Source organism: Corvus moneduloides, chromosome 1 (genome assembly GCF_009650955.1).
Source record: "Corvus moneduloides isolate bCorMon1 chromosome 1, bCorMon1.pri, whole genome shotgun sequence".
Taxonomy (NCBI): domain Eukaryota; kingdom Metazoa; phylum Chordata; class Aves; order Passeriformes; family Corvidae; genus Corvus; species Corvus moneduloides.
This window is the reverse complement of record NC_045476.1, coordinates 150,727,674-150,750,770: the sequence shown is the minus strand read 5'-3', so window position 1 is coordinate 150,750,770 and position 23,097 is coordinate 150,727,674. Positions and strand designations below refer to the sequence as shown.

The following is a 23,097-nucleotide window of genomic DNA, read 5'->3' as shown; positions in this document are numbered from 1 at the left end:
CAGCTCTGGAGGCTGAAATCTGGGGGTCCTCAGGAAAAATTACACCTCTCATTTCAGCTGTTACAGTGGTAGGAAGGAAGAAACAGTAACTCATGTCTCCCATCTACTGTGTACACTGTTTTCTTTCTATGGCCTGCTACAGACATCTGAAATTTATGCCATCCAATGAGTCTCCTTTTACGTTCCTCAGAACTAGAGTTTTCTTTAGAACTAAACTCCTATTTGCATGTTATGTCTATCATGAAAAAAATTAATAGTGTAATGGATTAAATTAATCCTGTAACAGTTGTTTGAGCATACTGTAGGAATGTAAATAATTTTGTGGCATTGAGCTCATATTTCCAATCTTATGGGGGGTAAGATCAGAAGTTATCAACAGCGTATATCTGAGTCATTCAGCTACAATAAATCTTCTAACAAATACCCACCCTTTGCACGCCCAGAGTTATTCTCCAAGACTGTTGAAACTCTGCACACACCTGTATCTTCTTACATGTAAGTCCGTATGTATGACTAGTAGATGTATCTTCAGCTACAATCAGATAGTATGTTAGGCTACAGCAGCGGCAATCAAAGTAGTCCACAGACAAAAAGTTTGATTGCCGCTTGATTGCTGCTGGCTGTGTGGCCCTCAAGGTTGTCTTTTGCCTGCAGAAAGTCCCAAAAAATCATTAGTTGAAAAGAAGTGTGGAGTATGGCACTGAATCCAGCTCTGCTGGAACTCAGGATACAAAGCATTAAATGCCTCATCAATATCAGGTCAGAAGTGATCATGCATAATTCACGTCCATCTAGGTGTCATTCTGTCACGTGTAAGGTATGCTCTGCCTCTGTTACTGCGTCTGTTTCTCCCTCATGCAGATCTCTTCGGCTGCTTTATACACATACATCCATTCTAAAAATACATGGAAATGGAAGTCCATCTGTGTTGCATAATTTTTTTACAAAAACACCAGTGTTTGTATTGTTCTTTCTCTGAGCCCTTAATGAGTTTAAAGAATTTAATGTGACTTAATGAGGGTTCGTATTCTGTTTCTGACACAGACACTAATGAGGGAAAAGTAGAACAAATTGAAAACCAACTTTTGCTTGCTAGTTTCATGATGTCATCAAATGCAGGATATTACAACTCCTGGAAAAATTTACAAATCTAGGCAAGAATCCATTTTGCATCACTGCCTTTCAGTTGTTTGTGACATGAGGTTTGCTAGCAGAAAAACAAAGCTAAACATAACTTGGGGTTTTTTTATGTTTAGGATGGTTTGATTTTTTTGGCAAATGATTTTTGGAAAAGTGAATCTAACCTGCTTTGCCTGTCAACCCGGCAGAAACTTCGACACTACCAAAGATTGACCAAAGATTGATTAATCCCTCTGATTATGGCCCTGATCTGCCCCTCTACTTGGAAGGGACAAAAATTCTTGTAGCTTCATCTAGAGCAAGATCCAGTCCTCAATGGGTGATGTCTAATTCCGTTGCAGCTTACTGAGAGGGAACTGTGATTTTTGGGGCTTCATGTTACACTAGAGTAACTTGTGTTACTCTAGTAACTTTATAGCAGTTTCCCTGGACTAAGGACACAGTAACAACATTTTGTAAGGCATCACCTTGCTTTTCTCTTGCCCCACTCAGGATGGTCAAGGAGCATTTCACTGTGTGAAGCTGCCCTTCTGCAGGACCACAGTTGGTCTGTCACCTTTAAAAGCAATTATTGTGGTCGGAAAACAGTTGACGTCCCAAAGGGGAATGAAAACTAAAAGTGGGTTTAGGAAGTACATCTTCTTCTGAGCCGTGCTGCTACTCACTGGCTTCATGGGCATGCTTTTATCTTGTCCTCACCAACTTCTCTCCGAAAGGCTTGTAGAGATAGCAGTGAAGAACAGCAGTGTAGAAATAGTGACTGAAGGTCTGGTATGACAGGTACATATCTATGGAAGTAGGCTCTAATGCCCTCACCAGGTTACATGCCATGCCATCAGGGTATTTTTGTCAGGCCTAGGGAAGCGGCGACTTTCATAATCCACAAAATGTGCTTTTGATATAACCAAACTGCAGAAAGTTGCAGCATAGTACATAAAATGTATTTTTATAACATCTGATTTTTTTTCAGCAGTTGTATTTTTAACAATATCAGATAAATTGCACAATGTGTGATTTCTTAGGTTGATGTTAACCATTGGCTCTTGTGTGAGGAATTTTATTGCTCTGCATTTTATTTTTTTACAATTTTTGTTGGCTTTATATTTTTAACTGCAACAAGAGATAGCTAAAAAAATGAATAATAATTTGAATTGGAAATATGGGCATTTTTGACCAACTTTCATGAGCATTTTCACACAAACAGAAGAAGTAACTTGTTCGGTTGGTTTTTATGTATGTATAGGTGTGTTTGTGGTTTGTTTTTTTTTTAATATAGGTTTTCATAATTTGGTAGTTCAACAAACATGAGTATATTCTGAAAATATTTCTCACAAATGACAGGTCTGTGTTGATAGCTTGTAGGCAGACAGCGTCTAGAGCTGCAGAACTATCTTCTGGAGTTTTAAAACACTGGAAAGTAAGATTTATGGGACCTTAAATATCCCAATGGTGCAGATTTATTTGGTGTTCATGGCAGTCTCGACTTAACTTTCCTTGGAGATTTTTTGTGGTACTGCGTTATCTAAGGAACATTTAAAATCGTTTGTCTAGTGTTTTTTTTCCTTCAGTCATTCCTCAATTTTTATTTGTGCAAGTGAAAATCTTTACTAAGAAAGATGACCTGGCAGCTCTGCTGAACTTTATGTTGCAAAACATTTTACCTGAATAGGACAAAATTAAGAATCTGAAAAATTGACATTTTAAAAGATTTTTGTATCTATAATGACGCATGACAGTGGCTAGTTGTCAATGGGAAGGAGTTTAAAAAATACTTACAGGAGAAAGAAGCAGCAGCTGTGGAATTTATTTTAATCGGTTGAAAGGAGACTCATGGCTAAGCAATTTTACCTTCTTGGGTCTTCAGAATTTATTGGAAATAAGACATATGCCTGAATAGAAAGAGAACTAGGATATTGTAATATCCACTGTGACATGAAGTGCTCTTACTACACATGAATACAATTTATTTATTTTTTCTCTCTAGCAAACTGTGACTTCTTTTGTCAGAAGGAATTTCAGATTAGTCCCTACCAGAGAAATGCTGCTGTAAACCCGGCACTCCTCACCTGTATCTCTGTGCCGTGTGATGGTCTGTGGTAGTTTTTCACAGAGTTGCTGTGCTGCTCTCAGTCCGGAATGGGACTGCATTGACTTTACTTTTGCAGAAAAAGTACATTTTCTTAGAAAATGCACTACATGAAAGAAGGAAGGGCAAGGAGAATGGAGAGAGTGCTCTGATATATGAGCTGAGATTATAGATGTTGTAATGCTGTTTTTTTGTAGGACTATAGAAAAATCACATTGGGACCAAAGTTCCCGTGGATTACCATGCAGTATTTATTACCATTTTCCTGTGTTTTCCCTGGTTAGGATCTAATCCTTCAATGTCTGGAGCTGCATGGAGTTAAGAATTTGTCCATTCAGAGAGGAAAACCTTGCCAGCTATGGGATTTCACTGTTTCACTACCTCTATTTATTTATTCCCCCCTCTAAAATTTCTGAGAGCAAGGGGATTGAGAGTGGAAGGCAGAGATGGAGGACAGGTAAACTGGGGGAATAGCAGGAGCACGTATCTGCTCAGTAAATAGTGTTTACTGATGACTGTTTACTGTCAAGCAGATTACTGCAGTTATATTTCTATGAGGCAACCCGCATGCAGCCAGTGCAAAGGAATGAAGCGAAGTCCTGTGCAATTCTGAGGTAACTAAAGGATGTGCTTGTGACATACTTCTAGTAAAAGCCATTTTTGGTTGCCCGGTACCCTCCTTGAATGTTATAATTTTGCGAGTGACACATTTGATTATGAGCAGCCATCAAAAGACTCATAGGCATCTTGTTTGGAAGAAGAATGTGCTTGAATTAAATATTTGCAGGTCAGAGAAAAATGTTGATTTGTTCTTTTAACTTGTCACCTTCCTGGTCTTTTTCAATTTGTTCAATAGTTATTCAGTTTTGGAGTTTATTTAAAAGAGATGATAAAGTATACACTTTTGCATTCCTTACTTGTGAAGAGCTTCCATTTGCTTCCTTGGGAGAGTTGGTCTGAGCAAGAGCTGCTGCCTGCTTTTGCCTTGATATGGATGGGATGTCGTTAGTATAGGGGTCCCCTCATCCTTCAAGCTCCCTTATTGCAATAAACTCATTGCTTCATTGGGGAAGAGATTTTCAATCTGATTTTCAGTCTGATTTTCAATCTGATTTTCAATCCATTCTGTCAGCTTTTAGGGAACAGTACAAATTGTCTTACTAGAGCTGACAGTAAGGAAAAGGAAGGAAATCTGGCCAATATTTTTACCTCTGTGTTAGGGGGAATAAGGTATAGGAAGCCTCTGCTTAGCTTGCCTGGTAATTTTTTGGTTATCGTCTTCTCATGATGGAATATGCACATAGAAAAAACATAGAAGTTAATGTTTACTTTTTAGATGCTTTGTCATCAAGCATAGAGAACTGACAGTTTCATGGTTAAGTGCCTAAAGTTGTTTTTGGCTTTGCAGTTGTTGAGTTAATCACTGCAAAGCTAACTAATTGTGTACCTTTTAAAGCTTCCCTCCCTATTTTTTTTAATGAAAGGGAGATATTTTGCTCTTTTTGACTTTGGAGTTGGGCTATCCCATTAACTACTAGCAGCAAGCTCTTCAGCTTTTACTTTTTTGAGAGTTACCTCAGGAGTCATTCTAGTAGATAGTGAATTTACTTACTGATCCAGTTATTTATAGCCTTCAGTGCCCATGCTATAGAATGTGCAAAGTGTTTTAAAAAAAGTGTTTTAAAAATACTTTTTGCAGTTGTACAGAAAAGCTGGCTCTTTAATTCTGAGTTCAGATGGTACTACTGTTACTGTTTTGATTTGTGGGAGACGTTATCTTGGTGTCTTACTGAGATGTTTTATAGCCAAAATTTAGAGTTTAAATGGATTTTTTTTTAAATTTTTTTTCCTCCTTAAATGTTACACATGGACAAAAAAAAAAAGGCAAGGATCTCATATTTATATGTCAGGGTTGATGGAACTGCAGGCTAGTTAAACTCCTTGGTTTTAAAGAAAGATGAAACAGTTGCTGCAAAGATTAGCTTAATTTCTGTCAACAATTTTATTAAGACAAAGACAGAACAAAAGGCTAAATGGACAAAGTTGGGATTTTTGCCACTTGGTTATTTTTTTCTGAAGCTGTGTAAGCTTTTTTCTTTTTGATAAAAAATGAATGTAGAATTCAGTGTTTCCCACAGGAGCACCTTCACAGATTTAGCATAAAGAAAGTGCATTTTAATTCAAAGACACTGGTACATTTCTTAAGGCTTTGAAAGCAGTAATCCAACAGGTATATAAAGCTCTAATGATAAATATGATGGTATTTTGTATCTACTGTTGTTAAAATACGTGGTTTATTTTAGTGCATGTTTAGAATAACATAGTTTATTTAAGATACCAAATTTATTCTTCATTTTGAATACAACTCTCTTAGCTTCTCCGTTTGCGTTTTTTATGTCAGCTGGCTCATTTCAACTCAAAGGTTTCACTTCAAAAACTTTTAATAATTTAGAAAGAATCTCTAATTGCAGTTGGAAATTTTGTATATATAACTAAACTAACAAGTCTGTTTATTGTGTGGGAGAGGCTCCAGCGATATTATCTATCTTAGGGTCCACATTATTGGAAGGCAGAACTAATGACAGTGAGTCATGCACACTGTATATTAATGTAATCCACTTTCAGCACTATATAAATAGCATTGTAAGTACACACCTGCAGAGTGTCTGCAGTTACATGGTCATCGCGCAAAGTCCCTCTGTGCTCTCCTAATATGTATCCAGTATATATCTCTGCGTGTATCACACCTTGCTAACCCAGGCAGCATACTGCAGCTGCTGTTCCTCTCGAAGAGGTGTCTGTAAAATGAACACTTGCAAAACCAAAATTTTGGGATGGCTTTAAGCGGAACACTTGGGCATACTGTTACTCAGTCTTACTGACTGTGCTGCACAAGATGAGCTGGGTGTCAGTCTGAAATGTAGGCTGGTCCTCTGAATAGGGCAGAAGATAAGGTGTGACTTCTGTAAGTGGGAGGTTTCTTGGCTTCCCAAAGAGGGATGTAGTGAAGAACTAGTCAGAAAAAAAGACATTATTTCTATAAAAAGTCTAAAAATGTGATAACTACACTAGCAGCAGGTTCTTTAATTTTCATCGACTGCAATAGCAGGGGCCTTTTCCTTTATTTCAGCAAGCAGCCCTGGCAATGCCATCAGCTCCCCTGTGGTGTTTGCATACACATATTCAGGGTAGCCTGAAATCTAAATACGAGTTGCTGGGTGCCTGCGGTAGCTGAGGCACTTTCCCTCCGCTGCACCTTGGAGCCTGTTCAAGCTCGTGGTAAAAATCCTCGGCTGCTCACAGGGCCCAGTTTTTCCATGGGGCTAGAGAGGCTGCTGGTTCAGGAGAGACCACCGTGTCCCCTGGCCACCTTCGTAGGGGTGGCTCTTCTCTCTGAGCTGTGCCTGCCCCTCTGTGGTGGCCCTGCAGCGTCCTTTGATCAACTCCGGCTGGCTCCCGTCCCGGGGACGCTCCTTTGGGTTTGCCCGTGGCAGCTACCGCACGTCTGGGAGCATGGCTGGGAGCTGGATGCTCGGGCGCCTGTTGAATGTGCCAAGTGGGGGTGAGTGCTGGGTTTGGAGCCGCCACCCCCTCTGCAGCAGGGCGTGCAGGTGGACCCCATGTTTTGGGCTGCAACTGATGATGTCCATGGTGTCCCCGGGGAGGGAGAAGAGCCCCTGTCTAGCACCGAGAATGCTGGAGGGCAGGAGGGAGAGGGATCTCCTTTTTAAAAGGAGCTGGTTTTTTTCTCACCCCTGTTCTTTATTCATAAACCTAACGCAGTTCCACAATTCCCAGACATGTAAAGCTGCAGGGCTTTTTTTGTTTTGTTTAAATCTTTCTGAACCAGCCAAATTTTTGAGGTTGGCACGAAGTGCAGCCAGTACCATGGCCTTCCAGGGCTTGCTTGGTCTAGAAGTCTGCAGATGTTTTCTGCTGGATCTGACTCTTAATGAACAAAAATGATTTTGGCGTCTTATTTATTTATTTTCAAGGGGAAAATGTGGTTTAAAGCGTTGATAATTACGTTTTACATGAACTACTCAGACTTTATGTGACTGTATGGGAAAATGAATGCTCATCAATTTAAAAAAAATTTCTTTATTCATAAAGCATTCATATTTAAAGTGATCTGCCTTTTTTTCCCCCTCCTCTCCTTAATGAAAACATGGTTTGAGGAGTATTACAAATAATTGTGTTTTTTAATTACATAGAGTTCTGCATCAGAATTCTTGAAGATCACTGTGATCCTCTGGTGAAAATACCAGGGCTTTTCAAAAGCTTTATAATTATCTGTTCTCACTGCTCCTCTCTTTGCAATATACACATAGTAACTGAAAAAAGGAGAAAAAAAATATTCCAGGAGGGATCTACCTACACATATGCATAGGTCAGGCACATATGTCTCATTCAGAATGATTATTTTCTTTTGCGGCGTCAGGTAGCACTTCCCACCATCAAAACCCAGCTTGTGTGCTCTTTCCGAGGGAATACTTATCGCAAAGCTGCAGCGCATTTTAATCAAGGTTCCCAGAGTAGTTTACAAGCAGTAATTGCCTCTTAAGGACAGGATGAAGTATTATACCCATTGTACTGATGGGTGAGCCAGGGCACAGGGAATCTAAATAACTGTAGTGTTAGTGAGCCAGTGGCAAAGCTGTGATCAGAGCTTTGGTGCCTTCACTCCTGGTGCTGTTAAGATACCTCCCCTTCAACCCACCAGTCTTCCTTTCTTAAATGAAAAAAAGTCAGACTTTGACATCTTTTATTCCATATTATATGGAAATGTTGGACTTGCTCTGAAGTTGATGTAAACCTGCATGAATGTGCTCTTGTTTTATGTGTTTGCAAAGTGTGAAGGCCCTTGTGGCAGGACTTCCCTTGAATTCTAAACGTTATGCTTTGTTGCTGTCTTCCATGGCTTCGGTAAGCCACTGGATCATCCCCAAAATAGCTCCCGTGGTGTCTGTTACGGATGTATCACTGCACCGTGAGTGACAGAAAGAATTCCACTTTTCAGCACAACAGTTCACTTGCTAAATGATTCCCCAGCATGATACATGCTCTGTCTTGTATTTAATTATCTTTTAATTATCAAAGCAGTAATTAAGTTGTGCATAAGAAGTGTATGGATCAATAAAAACAACTAAAAATTATGAAGGCGCTGACAGGCAGAGTCCAGCCGTTCTTTGGATGTTAGTTTCCATTTTTCTGAAAAAGCTTTTGTCTTTTTCTTGAGAACATCAGAAAAAAGGATTTAGGTTCTTACTATTTATTCCTAGCTGATGATGATCATGCATACAGTCTCAGTGCTTTGCAAAAGGTGGTGTGAGTGCTAATGAAAGTTTGTATTGGAGTAGTCCCTAAGAATATGATCATTGTTACAAATTTATTAAAACCATGAAAGATTTCCTGTCCTAAAAAGTCTGCCAGCAAACGTCATAATCATGAGTGGGCAGAACCATGTGGTAGGTTTGACTGAGCCCCTTTGACAATTATATCATTTATTTAACTGTCTACCTTTAGAAGTTGGGAGGCTCACCTTTGGTTTCAGAGGCATGCTGAAACTCTCGAGCTGCATACATGGTGAGGGCAATAGAATAGCAGAGTGCTCGCTTGCCTTTAACTACTAAATAATGTGGTTGCACATGACACAACAAGAACAGAGGTATAATCCTGCCCTGTGAAGCAGGTCACATGTTTCAGGTTCTCTCTGTAATGTATGCAAAGTAGCTGCTTAAATCATTACGAGTGTGTAAATCACCATCTTCATAAACAATACCATCAAGGTACAGTCAGGCAACATGTCTCCTATGGGTTGACTGGAGCTGGAATTTCTTTCAGATGTTGAGGAGGTACGTCAGTGCATGTGAAGCAGATCTGTTGGTGCAATGTGGTCTCTGCAATGTTTTGGCTTTCTAATGAATATTGCTAAGTCTGCCTTCTTCACACTGAAGTGCAGTGAAAGGAAGAGGACGTGAATGAGGCAAATGGGCAGCTTGTATGATTCAAGGCTTCCAAGAAAAATTTGCTCCTTTTTCCTATGGCTTTTTAAGTCACGCAACTGATACCCATTTATTTCTCTGCATAAGTTTAGTAAGTATTTGAAGCTCATGTTCCTATGTCTGTTGTGCATTTGGGGAGGAAAAGATGTGTGGAGTGATGTGTGAAAATTGTATCTTCTGTTTTAGCTATCATTTCCCCGTATAGGCTATGATACTTTTTTTTCTGTTTTTCTTTAACATGCCGATGTACTTTGTGTAACTCCTAAGTAACACTCCACACCTCTTTAACGCAAAGCTGACTAGTTCAGTGCTGAGTGAAACTGAAAGCGAGACTAATCTTAAGAACGCTGCTGTACTTCTGTATAAAGTATAAATATGTGCCATTATCACTATTATTTGTTTGTCATTTTTATTATTATTGGAGCTTGTATTTTCTGGGGGGGGAGAAGTAGGCGCACTGTATTATCACCTCCCCACCCCCAAATGTTGTATTTTGAATCACTCTAAATAGTTGTTTGGGGTGTCTTTACTGCAGTGAATCATGTCTTCAGTATCTGTTTTAAGCACACCTGTGGTGAGTTCATACTAAGGCAATGGAACCTTCTTTTATTTGCTATCGTGTAATACTTTTGCGGCATGTGAAATGCCCCTGGTTTATAAACGCAGGTAGACCTTCTATGCTGAAATCCTTCCCCTCAAATGTGTAAGGATCAGATAGTTCTGCTTAAAACGTGAATACAGAGATGGTAACTCCAAAAATGCAGTGTAGTCTCCTTTTGCTCAGAGATACTCTGGCTCTGAGTTACAATTATCCAACACAAATTTCAGAAGAAATACCAGTGAAATGGCACTAGTAGAAGTACTGATACAAGTAAAGATGCTGGCAGCGGCCATCTGGTCTGTAAGTGCTACTGGAGCATCGGTTTTCCTACTTCCTATGTCTGTGCTGTGTCCTTTGGTGGTGGGAAGAAAAACTCAAGGAGCATTCATCAACTTTCAGCACATGTGGAGACAAAGCTAAAGAGCAATGGCATCCCCAAATGCATTGGCAATTTGCTGAGAGCCTGCGGGCTGCATCTCATTTGCATTAAAAATACGGAGGTCGCTCCTGCCTTTATCTTGACCAGGGGGACGTGGCTGGTAAGGGCAGCAGGGCCCAACACGGCTTATTTTACCTGGATCCCCGTGGGCTGCGATCAGCTATAGCGCCACGGGATGGGACATGCCCTTGCCCGGGGGACGCGTCCCCGCGGCGGGCGGGGGCCCAGCGCAGCCGCCCCCGGCCCTGTCCTGCCCAGCGCAGGGCTGGCTCCCCCGACCTGCCGGGCTGGGGGTTACGGGACCCTCCGCTGGGCGTTGGCAGCTCGGTGGGCTGGTCTCTGCCAGGGCTTTTCCATCGAGGCCTGGATGAAGCCCTCCTCGGCGGAGCGCGGAGCTCCTGCTTTGCTCTGTCAGGGGCTCTACGGAGGGCTGGGGGAGCCAGTGCCCCGCACAGAAATGCTTTTGTGTGTTTTTGAACCAGTTTGATAATGAAAGACAAATTTAAAAAAGGAAAGGAAAAACCCCCCAGCTTGGGCCTTTCAATAGAGATAACTGTTATCTCTTATAAAAGTCTACATATGTGTAAGTAATTGCCTGCACTTGGCTCTGGTACAGTGGAAAAGCTGTGATCAGCAAACCCGCATTGTACTGGGCATGTAAGGGGAAGTTATTGGATGATACGGGACGTGTTGGCCTTAATGCCTGTCCTGCCTCCCCTGCCTTGTTTACTTTCTTTGCAGGTCTTTTCAAGGCTTAATAACAGTGCTTAGGGAATAAGCGGGGGGGTACCGCGCTGACTTTGAGCGACGAAAGTTTTCTTGGGGTAGCCCTTAAAAATAAAAAGAAAATAAAGAGAAGCCCGGCTGTGGTGCGGCGTCAGTTCGGCAGCCTTTGTTGAGCGCTGAAGTTCTGTGTGCGTGTTGTGAACGAGCATCAACGGGGAGCGCGGGCGCGGGACGGGCTGCCGGGACTCTGCCCGCCGCGGGCCGCGCAGGGAGGGCACGAAGCGAGGCTTCCCCTTCCCGGTCGGCCCCCGGCAGCCGCAGCAGCGCCGTCGGTCGGAGCTGCAGGCACTGAGTGTGCCTGTGTCCGTGTGTCGGGGGTGCAGGGCTGCGGGTCACGTTTGCAGTCGCATGAAGCGCTGCGCCGCGCAGCCGCCTCTCGCGTGTGTGTCCGTGTCCGTGTGCCAGCGCTGGCTCCCTTATCGCAGGAAGTGTTGCGGAAAGCAGTTGCTCCCTCTCTCTGTGCCCGGTTTCCAGAGCGCGGCGATTAACCAGTCTTCCCCCCCGCGCTGTCACTCAAGTGCTGGGCAGAAAACAGCAGTCACGGTTGTCTCGCTCCAGCTTCAGGACAATCCTCTCTCCCTCTCTCTCACTCCCCCTCTCTCTATCCCTCTCTCCCTCTCCTCCCCGCGCCCGTTCCCCAATAAACTTAGATAAAGCCATTAGAATGGATATAGTCTCTTTTTGGTTTTGTCCTTCCTTCTGAATGCTTTTATATACACATATATACATAAAACTACATTTTGTTTTATACTATATATATATATATGTGTATATATATATCTATATATAAACAATAGATGTATGTGTCCGTATACATAAATTCCAAAATTCTATTCTGCATTCTGTAGTGATAAGCCTGAAGCAAGTACAGCTTTTGCTGTTCATAGGCTGGCTGTTTCAGGGACATCTTTGGAAATCACTTTGTTGTCCACATTTTATGGGTACTTTATTATAAGGAGGATGTGAGTCCACTCAATTTGCATGGAAAAAAACCCTCAAAACCCAACAGTCTAGATTGAAAGGGAGATACCAGGATAAATAATTTTTCTCATATAATCGTCTTAGAATTGACTTGTGATATTTCTTTAAAAAATCCCATCTTAAACTGGTATTTTATACTTGTACTATTAAAACCCCATAGTGTGGAGGTCTTAAGATACTTGCATGTTCAGATACTGTGTAACATCTCAATATATAAAATGAGTATGTCAAGAAGCCCAGAGACTAGGATTCCCTTTTAGAAAATTAATTCTTTAATATATTTGTTTCTAGATTGTGGTCTGCAGACACTTATAATCATGGTATGATACTGATCTGCAGTATCATATCATTCATTTAGGGGTTTTAATTAAAAGTTTGGTGTGAGGGCTGCATAGTGGTTCCCTGTTATGTTTGAAGTTTGACAGTGGCCCATGATCCAAAAATTTAGGAATGTTCATTCAGGAGAATTAAGAGTCCTAAATCATTACATTTTGCTTTCATTTCATCCTGTAATTTTTTTCCTCTCCTTTCAAACATGATTAAAACCAATGAGAAAGGAAATATTTGAAGTGATTTGCAAAGTTATTTGATTTCTATAAAATTACGTGGTGTGATGTGCTGTAAGTGCCAAACTACAGACAGACTTTCAGCTTCTAAATTAAGTACACTTTTTTTGTTCTGGTTTAAGCCCATTGAGACTTCTGCCAGTTAGGTTTTTCTCTTCTGTGATCATCTCGCACATAATAGTCTGATGTTGCAGATGCTTGCAGGAGCATAGCAAAACTGGTAGCATCATGTATATGGTTTGATTTTTAATTTATAGTATATTAAAGCATATTTCTATCCCGAAAGATGTTATATGAAACTACTGCAGTATATATTGAAACAGTCTCTGGACTCCTAACTAATCTAATATGAATAACCAAGGTACGCAATAATTAATGCTTAAGGAAAAAAAAGGTTTTCTTTAAAATTTAAAAGAAGACTTAAATATATACCTTTTAAAAATAGGACTTTCAGATTTTTATCGGTGTTAAGGTCTAAGTCTACACAGCATTATGTACTGTTTGACTGTGTATATTTACCTCTTTGCTACCAAAGTTTTAAGTAATGTCACACCACAGTCCTGGTGGAAATGGCTATCTAAACACCCGGGACCAGTTTGTGGACGTGATCGAATTGGCATCTGCAAGAGGCTTCCTATGCTGCACTAAAATAGTGCAGTGACATTATTTTCTCCATTTTACATTCTGCTCAGTGACTCTCACTTTCAAAACTAAGATTATCAGGAGCAAAAAAAAAAGGCGTCAGAAAACTTTTCTTTCTCCATTCTATGGATGAAAATAAAGTGTGAGATTATGGGCTTTGTTACCTCTAGATGTGATAAACCAAAACAGTTGGATGAACAATGCACAGTGAACAACTCACGTGTAATTCTTTGTTTAAATTAGTTTTTAATGCAAAACAGGTTTTGTAAATGTGGGGTTTTTTTCTGTTCCTGAATACCTCGGGCATCATTGAACTGACAAGCAATACTTTAAAGAGATTTTTAATAATTCTTAATATAATTCCAGCTTTCATAAACCATAAAGAAACTTTCTTATCTAGTAAATAGGAAACATGCAATGAAATCTGTACTATGTATCAACATAAAACCATGTATGAACACAAAAGACGATGGTGACCCGTGTAGCAGCTTGATTAAGAGCATATAGATACAATGTACACAAGTCACTATCCAGAGAATGACTCCTTCTTTTGATAAAACTACTACATTTTAATAATTATTTCCTGAGTTCTCACTCTTCAGAAATACAGTGAAAACATGTAATTTCTTTTAACCTCATTGTATGTGTATGTTGATGTTTTTGGCCTGCCAGTTTGAGTCACAATTAAAACTAGCCATGTGTAAGTTGCTTTGATTAAAGTCTGTATTCATGTAAGTAATCATCAGTGCAAATAGTGCAATGAATTTGAAATATGTTGTGTACTCGTTTATCTTTACTTTCTGAGGTATTTGGCACAAAATCATATTATTTCTTTAAATCAGTAATGTGTTGCATTTATTGGATGGTGCATGGCAGAAACAGAAGTACTGTTTTCAGATTACCTAAATATTTTTGTATTTTCAAAGTATCTCCTAGCTGGGGTATGTTATTAAGACAAGTTCACAGTGTGTAGTAAATGGTATATTCTTCCTTCCTTAGTCTAAAATCCTGAGCAGATTTTTCATCCTGATCTTCAAATGCTGAGACTTGGAGAGAGTCAGCCACAGTTACTTACATAATGTGAGAGAAAATGCCAGGGGGGATTGAGTTCAGGGATTGGAGTACTTAATATCTTGAGCAAAGGCTGTGGAAATAAGGATGAACATTTATATTAATTAATTACAGAGCATTAAGAAAATCAGATCAAATCTAGAAGACCTCTTGTAATTAATCATGGCTTTGCTGGAATAAGTATCTACCTCTGACTTTCCCAGTGCCTCTTGTGATAAAGGCTGGACGATACTATGGGGCTGAGTGTCCAATGGTTTGTGCTCAGTCTACTCATGGGGTATAAAACAGTGCCAGATGAAGATCCTGACCTACCAAAACCAAATATTCAGCTGAGAACTATTAACAGGGAAAAAAAAAAAACCAACCCAAACCAAAGTTGTCACAGCTGTGTCCTTTTAAGGTCAACACCAAAAAGATTCTTGTCAAGTTGACAGAGGGAGATGACTTACTGATGTAACCCAAGGCAAAAGAGATAAGCAATAAAAATAGTGTTACATTTCTGTTTGATAGAGTGACTTCTCCTGACAGCTTACAGAGAGAACCAAGCAAAGAAATGCACCAAGTTAGTTACTGTGACAGTGAAGCTGATAAATCACATAGAAATTTGATTGTGCCAATTCCACTGGGTTTTGGAGCCTGAATTTTGCTATATTTAATAAGGGCTTACATAAAGTCATCAAAATACGCCAGACCTTAATTTCACTGAAATAAAACTCCTTTCTACCAGGTAATAAGGTAAATATAAATGAATAGTTTATTTCTAATAGTGCTCGTCTTTAGTATTCAGATGTGGACATAAGGAAATAAAAAATTGGTTAGACTTCCAGCATTCAAGCAGTCTTTTTATTTTGGAGAAAAATATGCCAGAGATAGGATTTTCACTTAGAAAAGTAGATTTCTGGGTGGAAGGGGAATGTGCCTCTTGGTGTGGACCAGTTCATCACCCTACCATCTGGTTTCTGTATGGTATGGTTGCTTTTCTGTACATTTTAAACACACTTATAGTCAATGTGAACTAGTAATTGCTTTTGTAACATGAACTCCAGTGTAACACCGCACACCAACTTCTAGCCAGAGCATAGCTTCTGCCGTGTAATACAAAAGCTGAGTATCATTAGCATAGCTGACAGAAGTATAGTTTCAAAGCATTTTAATGACAAGGAGGGCATTATAATCCTCCTCTGCATGTTACTTAATGAATCAGTTTGCTTGCAATAATGATTTTACTTTTCTGAAGACAGCCCTTACATTTCCTGCCAGATAAAGATTATTTTCTCCTGACATCTTTTTTACCCTCTCTCTCTTCTTTAAATAAGACATTTTAACCATTCCTTCCTTCAAGGCCTGGCTTATTTTTGTTCCCCGTCACTGTCATGGATGGCTTTGTGTTCCCTGTGTGCTGGCAAGGCGGGCTGCAGGTGTGCAGCAGCCGCCAGCCAGGCAAGGAGTGTGGCCCCTGGCCCAGGGCCTTCAGTATGGTGACCTGCCCTGTTGTCCTTCTGGATGAGGAGTAGATACTGCTTTGGTTTGGAGGCTTTTCAGATGTGTGTGATCCTTTCCTGGCTTGTGTGGGACTGGTACTAGTTCCAATGCTGGTTGAGTGTGCAAAGGCAGAGGAGGAGATGGGAGCTGGGCTGTCCAGAGGAGAAGTGAGCTCTTTTAATCCAAGCCCGAGTTTCCACGGAAAGGCACAGTCTGACAGGCCCCCTGCCAGCCCTGGAGTGTGAGGAGGGCATTTTCGGCCAGTGTGGGTGCAGGCAGAGGGCATGGCCTGGGCCTGCAGACGGTGGTGAAGGGATGGGCAGGGCCCCTTCAGGCCCAGTAGGCCTTAAGCCCATTGTGAAATCACGCATTTGGCTCCTGGATCTGCCCGTGGCACCCTCTCTTTGACTCGATGACTCTGCTCCTGATGAGAAATGTAACCATGTAACCAAGTTTTCCTTTGAACTCTGTCAGGGTTGCCCTCTGCTTTGTGTGCATAGTGGTGGAAATCTTAAGTCTTTGCATTTTGTCACAAGCAGAAACAAAAACGCCAACATATTTAAAGGGGAAAAAGACCTTCATGTGTTAGGCAGAAACAAAATGCTGGAAAGGACTTCCAAATCAAGGATTATCAAAGAGCCATGGTTCTAGCGGACAGTATATACCATAGATAAATAAATAAATATATGTTTAAACGCATTTCAGTGCAGCAGAAAGAAAAAAGCAATAGTAGTGTATTGTGCTAGTGTGGAAAAAAGAAACTTGGAACAAATGCCCTGGTGTTTACACAGCTAAACCAAAATAATATGGGAAGGTTGGTCAGGCCCAAATGAACCCCATAAAAAGCTTTTTAGGTATTCTGAGAGTTGCATTGGTCAGTTTTATCACATCAGGCTTCTCTGTGTAGCCATCTCTGTTTTGGCATTGTGGATTATGTGAGAACAGGGTGTTGCAACAATCTAGGAACTTCAAGAAGGAGCAGGGAGATGGGTAGTATTCTTTCCCCATTGAACTGGAGCAAAAGGTTTATTTTCTTCAGCAGAAAGCAGCAGGTATCACCCATTACCTGTTTAGTTTCATCCAAAGAGATTAAGTTCAGTTGAAAACTGTAACATGCAGAATTTTAATGTTTTGTGTTACAAAAAAAAAAATTTTTTTTTGAGGACCAGCAAGGTGTAGTCTCAAAATGCCTGAACTCAATCTATCAGTCTCTATCAGATCTCTACAGATTCTATCTGTAGACTGCTGTCCTACTCAGTCTTCGTGCACAATTTACTGAAAATAACTTTGCTTGTATTTTTTTCCACTTTTAGATGTGGCTCTGTTAGATTCTTCTGTCAAAGCAGTATTGGCAACTCTGGGCGTGTCTTTTGTGAAACCTATGCAGAGGGCTCAAGAATTGCCTTCTCATTGCATTTTTAATACCTAAACTACCTTCAAAATACAAAAAGAATGTACAATGCCTGCTTGAACTATGGCACAGTCAGACATATAAATGACTGGTAAGACAGTAGATAGAAAGGATGACTTGTTTCGCAAAAGGTTGGTAATGTTACAGTTAATTCCTGCTGCCCAAGTAAGTAATACATACCTTGTATTTAGTTTGAAGGCAGAAGATAGTGTGTTTTAAAACCTATTGGCCTTAAAGGGAACGCAGAAGGTCACTATGAAAATAAAAATATTTTTTAAAAAATGATAGAGACAAAGAGTAACTTTCACCCCAACTGCTTTTGAGGAAACAGTGCCCTTGGCATGTGTATTTATAACATTAAGGAATAATGTTAAGGCTGTGCATACTCTGAAAAATCTATTTGTGTGTGTTGTCCTGAAGTTCTGTGGGAATTGTGAGCAATGGGTAACTCTTTGAACATCAACCACAGTATGTAATCCTGTTTATGAAGTGACCCACCTTTATCCTAAAATTAGGTAGAGTTTTTTTTGCCTTGACAGCGTCTGGTGGAAGGATGTTTCATAGCCTCAGTGCTTTGTCAGTTAAAACCCTTCTTTCTCATTTTCAGCCCAAAGTTAATCATGGCTAGTCTATTTGTTCTTACGCCAACTGGATCCTAAGCTTTTCTCTCCCTCATGTTTACCTGCTGCTAGCAATTGTGTTTCTAGTCTAAATGAGCTGCACTTCACATGTTTATAAAAAAAAGAGTTACATCTTCCATAGCTTCATTAATTTTCTTTAAAATTAATCTTTCTTGAACATTTTAAAATGGTTTTCTTAATGTAGTATCATCTGTGACATCATCACTTACCTGTTTCTGCTCAAATTTTTGCCTGGGACATATGGCCTTTTAAAGTGTGATTTGGAGTGGTTTGTATTTGTTGTCAGCTACTGTGTTTTTTTTCTTTCTTTTTTTCCCTTCTTCAATCACAGTTAATATAAGTGTGAGGGATTGTTATTTCACAGAGCTTGCACTCTTCCCTACTAGTTTTCATTTCGACTTTCAGTACAATTTGCAGTAGTTTTCTGTATGATATCTCTGTACTTCTCTAGACTGAAGATACAAAACTTTTGTTATCATTCAGTTTCCTTAGTATTTTCTGTATAAACACACTTGAGTATTTGTCTTGTTAGCTCATCTGTGATGCAGCTGTTTGAAATGAGACTTTTAGACCCTGATGGACTAGTTTAAATGGAAAGAAGTGACTTGAGAATAGTATAGAACAGTTTCAGTCTCTGCCTTGTCATTTGGCCTCAAGACCAGGCTCACTTCTTGATGAGTGTTACAAAAACAGTGTAAACATAGCAGTGATATGGCTGTTTCGGAGTGGGAGTAATTAGTTTATAATGTTGATTTTCTGAGGGCACAAAGGAAATTAAGAGACATTTCCCAGTCCATGGTTACTTGCCTAACCATAGGTCTGCCTCTCCTATTTTTAATCATCCACTATTCTACTTAAGGAGCAAAAAAAAAAGAAAAAGAAAAAGAAAAAGAAAAAGAAAAAGAAAAAATGGCTTTATAAACTAGAGCAGAAAGTCTCTTTAATATTGCTGAAAGCTGGGGTGCTTGTAGGAAGCATAAGCCAGCACTGAGCAGTTGCTGATTCTCTCCTGCAGACCAGACACTGCAATCCTAATCTGCTGGATGGCGCATGTTGCACTTTGTCTGTTCGCTTGCGTTTCTACTGATGGAGTCCAAAATGCTTAGGAGAATGGTGCCAAACCAGATTTTCTGACGTGTAGTCGGGATGTTGCCAGGGTGAGCATTTGGAGCTGGGAGCTGCAGAAGAGTATCCCACAGTTGGGATGCACCCACGATCTGATGTTGGATTTTCCTCGCGTAGCAAAGCAAATAAAGTGCCAGGCTGTCTGCTTCAGAAATACTATGTGTTGCCACAGTATCTTATGCTGATAGACTGTTGTTGATTAATTTTTTGAGTATTTGAGAATTCATTTTTTATCAGTGCATTGTAATAATTTTCTTACTTTAACCTTTGTATATTTATAATTACAGGAAGCAGTTTAACTGGCAGTGAGAAGTGCCTGGTGCTTTCATGTGGCTTCACTGTTTCCAGCTTGCACAGCATTGCTATGACAGTGTAAGCTGGCACATGGTCTTCCTTTTGCTCATCTTGATGCCTAAACCATTGACACTTCCTCACTTCTTGAACCCCAGTTACAGTGTTCACATGCCAGTTCCAGTACAGCCTAAGATGTATTTCATTTTTGCTGGGTTCAAAGATCAAATTTTCTTGTGATGTTGTGAATTCAGAGCAAAATGCAGGGATCTGCAGAAAATGATTAGCAGCTGGTTACCTGTATACAGGACACAGGTTAATTTGAAGGGCCTGTGTGGACAATTAAATGTGTACTTCCCTGCCATGTAAGCAGAAGTCCCTGACTTTATGCACTCTTGCTGCAGTTGAATGAAAAGGTGGTATCTTTTCTGTTTTGGTAGGTCTTGTATAGTGAATGTCCGTGAAATCAACCATTACAATAATATTCCTATGTTCCTATTGTTTCTATTACCCACGTCTTAAAAGAAAAAAAGAGAAAAAAGAAAATTTCTTTAAATTTGAAAAAACCTTAACTCTACCTGTGATGAGTGAACCATAGGGTCTTTATTCCACCGCCTCCAGTAGACTTGCCATTTCTCAGTTTATATGATGTTTCCATTGCTTATTTTAATATTTTCATAAAGTTTCTAAAGTCCAGTCTCTCGTGCATCCTCATTTTTTTTTCATCCAAATCTTATGTCTCATTCTTCTTGTGTATTTCCAGTGATTTACAGTCATGATTCAAATTGAAACATAATGAGACATTAGGCATTGATATGTCAAGCTGTTAGGAAGACGCAAGGGAGATGGCAATTTTCAGTAATTTTAGAGTCTAATCAAGTGTGTGTATGTTGCCTAGATTACAGTGTACTTGTGAATGACACAAGTCCCCTTTAGCTCAGAGGCCAGTAGAGTTCTACGTAGATGAAGTTCAGTTTGGGCTTAAGCTTTCAGGCTTTGCAGCTTCGAATCCCCACATCTGATCTCGGGAAGTGAGAAGCAGCAGGTCAGTGCCTCCATGGTGTTTCAGGCACCACAACACAGGCAGACAGACCTGGAGCCCCGCCGGTGCCGTTGGTGGTGTGGGAGCGTGTTGCTGCCACCTCTGTGCCTAACCTTTAATTATCCTTGATGCTGTGAGTGTAATACAGACTTATTTGTGCAGTTGGCGTGAGACAAGCGTGCCATCTTGTGAGCAGGCAAAATGGGAACAACATGTAGGTTCTGCTGTGGGTGAATGAAGCGTGAGGGTTATGAGCGGAGCTGTTGGGTATTTTTGTTTCAGACTCAAAGGCGATCCAGAGCTGCAACAACTTAGGATGTAAGAGGATGGGAAATCAAATTGCTGCTTTAGATCTGGGAGTCATAAAGAGCAATTATTTTTCTATTAATAGGCCAAGGCCTATCAAGATGATACGGGATTCAATGATAACGAGGTTATTTTTTTAAAAAGGGAGACTCAAGTCTGTGTTTGGTTTAATCAGTAGATTTTGATGCTGGAGAAGACCCAAGTATCATCTACTTCACAAATACATTGGTTTAATGCAATCTCTGTTCTTTAGGTCATGTATGCATATATATGCTCATCTTGTTATCGACATACAAATGGTTTTACGAATATCTTATGTCGTTAAGGTTTTTATCTGTGATCTTGGGCTGTTCTCATTACTCATAAGAAGAGAAGCCACGGCCAAATTATGAAGATAATTTCTAATTTCTCTCATGTATTCTTATTCTTTCAATATACACTGCTTAACAAAAGAATTGTTTAAGAGATGCTTACATTTAATTGGCTCTGATTTCATCTCTGTCTTCTTCAAAGGAAGACATCTTTGCATTATAAATCCGGTTGTACCAGATTTCAGGGGGTAAGAAATTTATAGCTAATACTAATCCCTAAAAAATGACTACATCTATTGTGAAACATTCTCTACAGAATTGTCACAGTTTTTGTGTCCTGTATCAGTTAATCAAGTAATTTTAGAAGTTGGATTTTCTCCTAACTGTTAAGATCACTTTTGCAGCCTTATGTCTTGTTGTTTATCAGATAAAACTGTTACAGGAGTAATTATTTACTCTTGACTAGTCCCATTTTGGGAAGAATTTGCACACTGATATGTGGATGAAACATTTATCTCTTGAGTTGTTTGAAAAAAGAGTTGTGGATGTTCTGAAGCTATTCCTAGACTGGAAAATTAGAAGCAGCCCTAGCTTGGTTTGATCGTCATGGGGAGAGCAAACAGCAACAGATTATTGATGGGCAGCAGTTAGCTGAGCAGAATGACATGATCTGTACTCAGCCAACTGGCTCACATTTGGCAGTCCTTTTATTCAGTTAATGTGATGTGGTTATCTCACCCCATCCGTATTGGACTCTCAGCTTCTCCACCTAATTGGCTGTGTTAATTTGTAGCCCGCACCTTCAGATCTCAGGTACATCCCAAATTCCTTGGCACAAGTTGCAACATTACTTCAAAGAAGGTGCTGTTGTAGCCTCTGCAAGTAGTTTTGGGACTTTTTTTAGACTCCAGAATGCCAGTGAACCCAGAAGTTGCTTTAATAGTTGCTTTCTTTTTATGTGAAAACATGGCAAAAGCTTTCACTCTTTGTGGGATATATCCCAGTGCAACAAATCAGCTCAACATCATTGCTGGATATTTCTTAAAACTGGTGAGGTACCGAATTGGGAATTGAGGTGGCATGAAGGCACCTCTGAGGAGGAAGACGGGAGCAATGTGGTAAGACTTGCTTGTGTACAAGGGATTTCTGAGAGTGGAAATATTAGTGTAATCTCTGGGTTTACCTCTCTGTAACTTTTTAGAAAAGTATTTATATATTTTTTTAAGGAACATTTAGGTGCATTATTGCTGGAAAAGATATACAATGCCCAACTTACTTCAAAATATATCTTCAATAGGAATAAAACAACTGTTCTCCTTGTCTCTGCGGACTGAAGATTTCTACTCTCATTGGTAGTTTTAGTTTCTGTCTATATGTTGCTGCTTGCAGATTCTGCCACCTATGTTGTACTTGTGCTTCTGAAATTACATATTTACCTCTCAGGGGAAAAAAAATATTAAATCTTTTTTTTATGTGTTTTATGATCCTGGCAGATTACTGATGTTTAAATTAAATTTCTGATGTCTGTATGGTCCAGGCTAATGTGAGGGCTTTTGGCACCACCCCTTTGTGCAATAAAGAATCAAAGCCAGTAGAAATCTTCTATCAAAAGCTGAAAGCTAGATTCATAAAATCACTTATGCAGGCATTATGAGATTTTCCCATGGAAAGTTTATGTGGGAGTTCGGGAAAAACTGATTCAAGAACAGCATTATTTGCACTATATATATTCATCCAGCAGTCAGCAGGCTGGTGCTGGCACCCCTTGCCAATTTTAAAGGATTGCCAGCACTCATGAAGTGGCTGCAAGGCCACATCAGCAGAGTATCAAGGAGTCTTCTTATTCCACACCCTCCTTCCCTCTTTTCCGACCAGAATTGAAATGGGTAAAACAGAAATCATACTCCTCAGTGAATGCATGTACTCAATTCTTATGGCTATCCAAAAAATACTGCTGTTTTAAAGCCATTTCATAACAAATTATTAAGGTGGAAGTGCTGTAAGACTAGCTTTCTCATCAGCATTTCACTTCATTTCTCAGCTTCAAAAGAAAAATAAGAGATAAAAAGGGCAAATAATAGACAAACCACTCAGTGAATCCATTTGCATTCACTTTGGTCTTTTTTTTTAATGTATTTTACCTTGGGTTTTTTTAAGAAGGTGGCTCTATT

At 39.9% G+C, this 23,097-nt stretch overlaps 1 protein-coding gene across 9 annotated transcripts in view; it reads left to right on the top strand.

Annotated features, from left to right (window-relative positions):
• Positions 1-23,097, top strand: part of TRPS1 (transcriptional repressor GATA binding 1) — a 212,529-nt gene that overhangs the window by 8,994 nt on the left and 180,438 nt on the right. The window contains exon 1 of one of the 9 annotated variants that reach the window (XM_032131836.1): positions 8,994-9,081. The exons of 7 other annotated variants lie outside the window; for them this stretch is intronic. The gene's annotated coding sequence lies outside the window, so the exon portion shown is untranslated. One more of the 9 variants, XM_032131827.1, reaches the window with a different exon arrangement.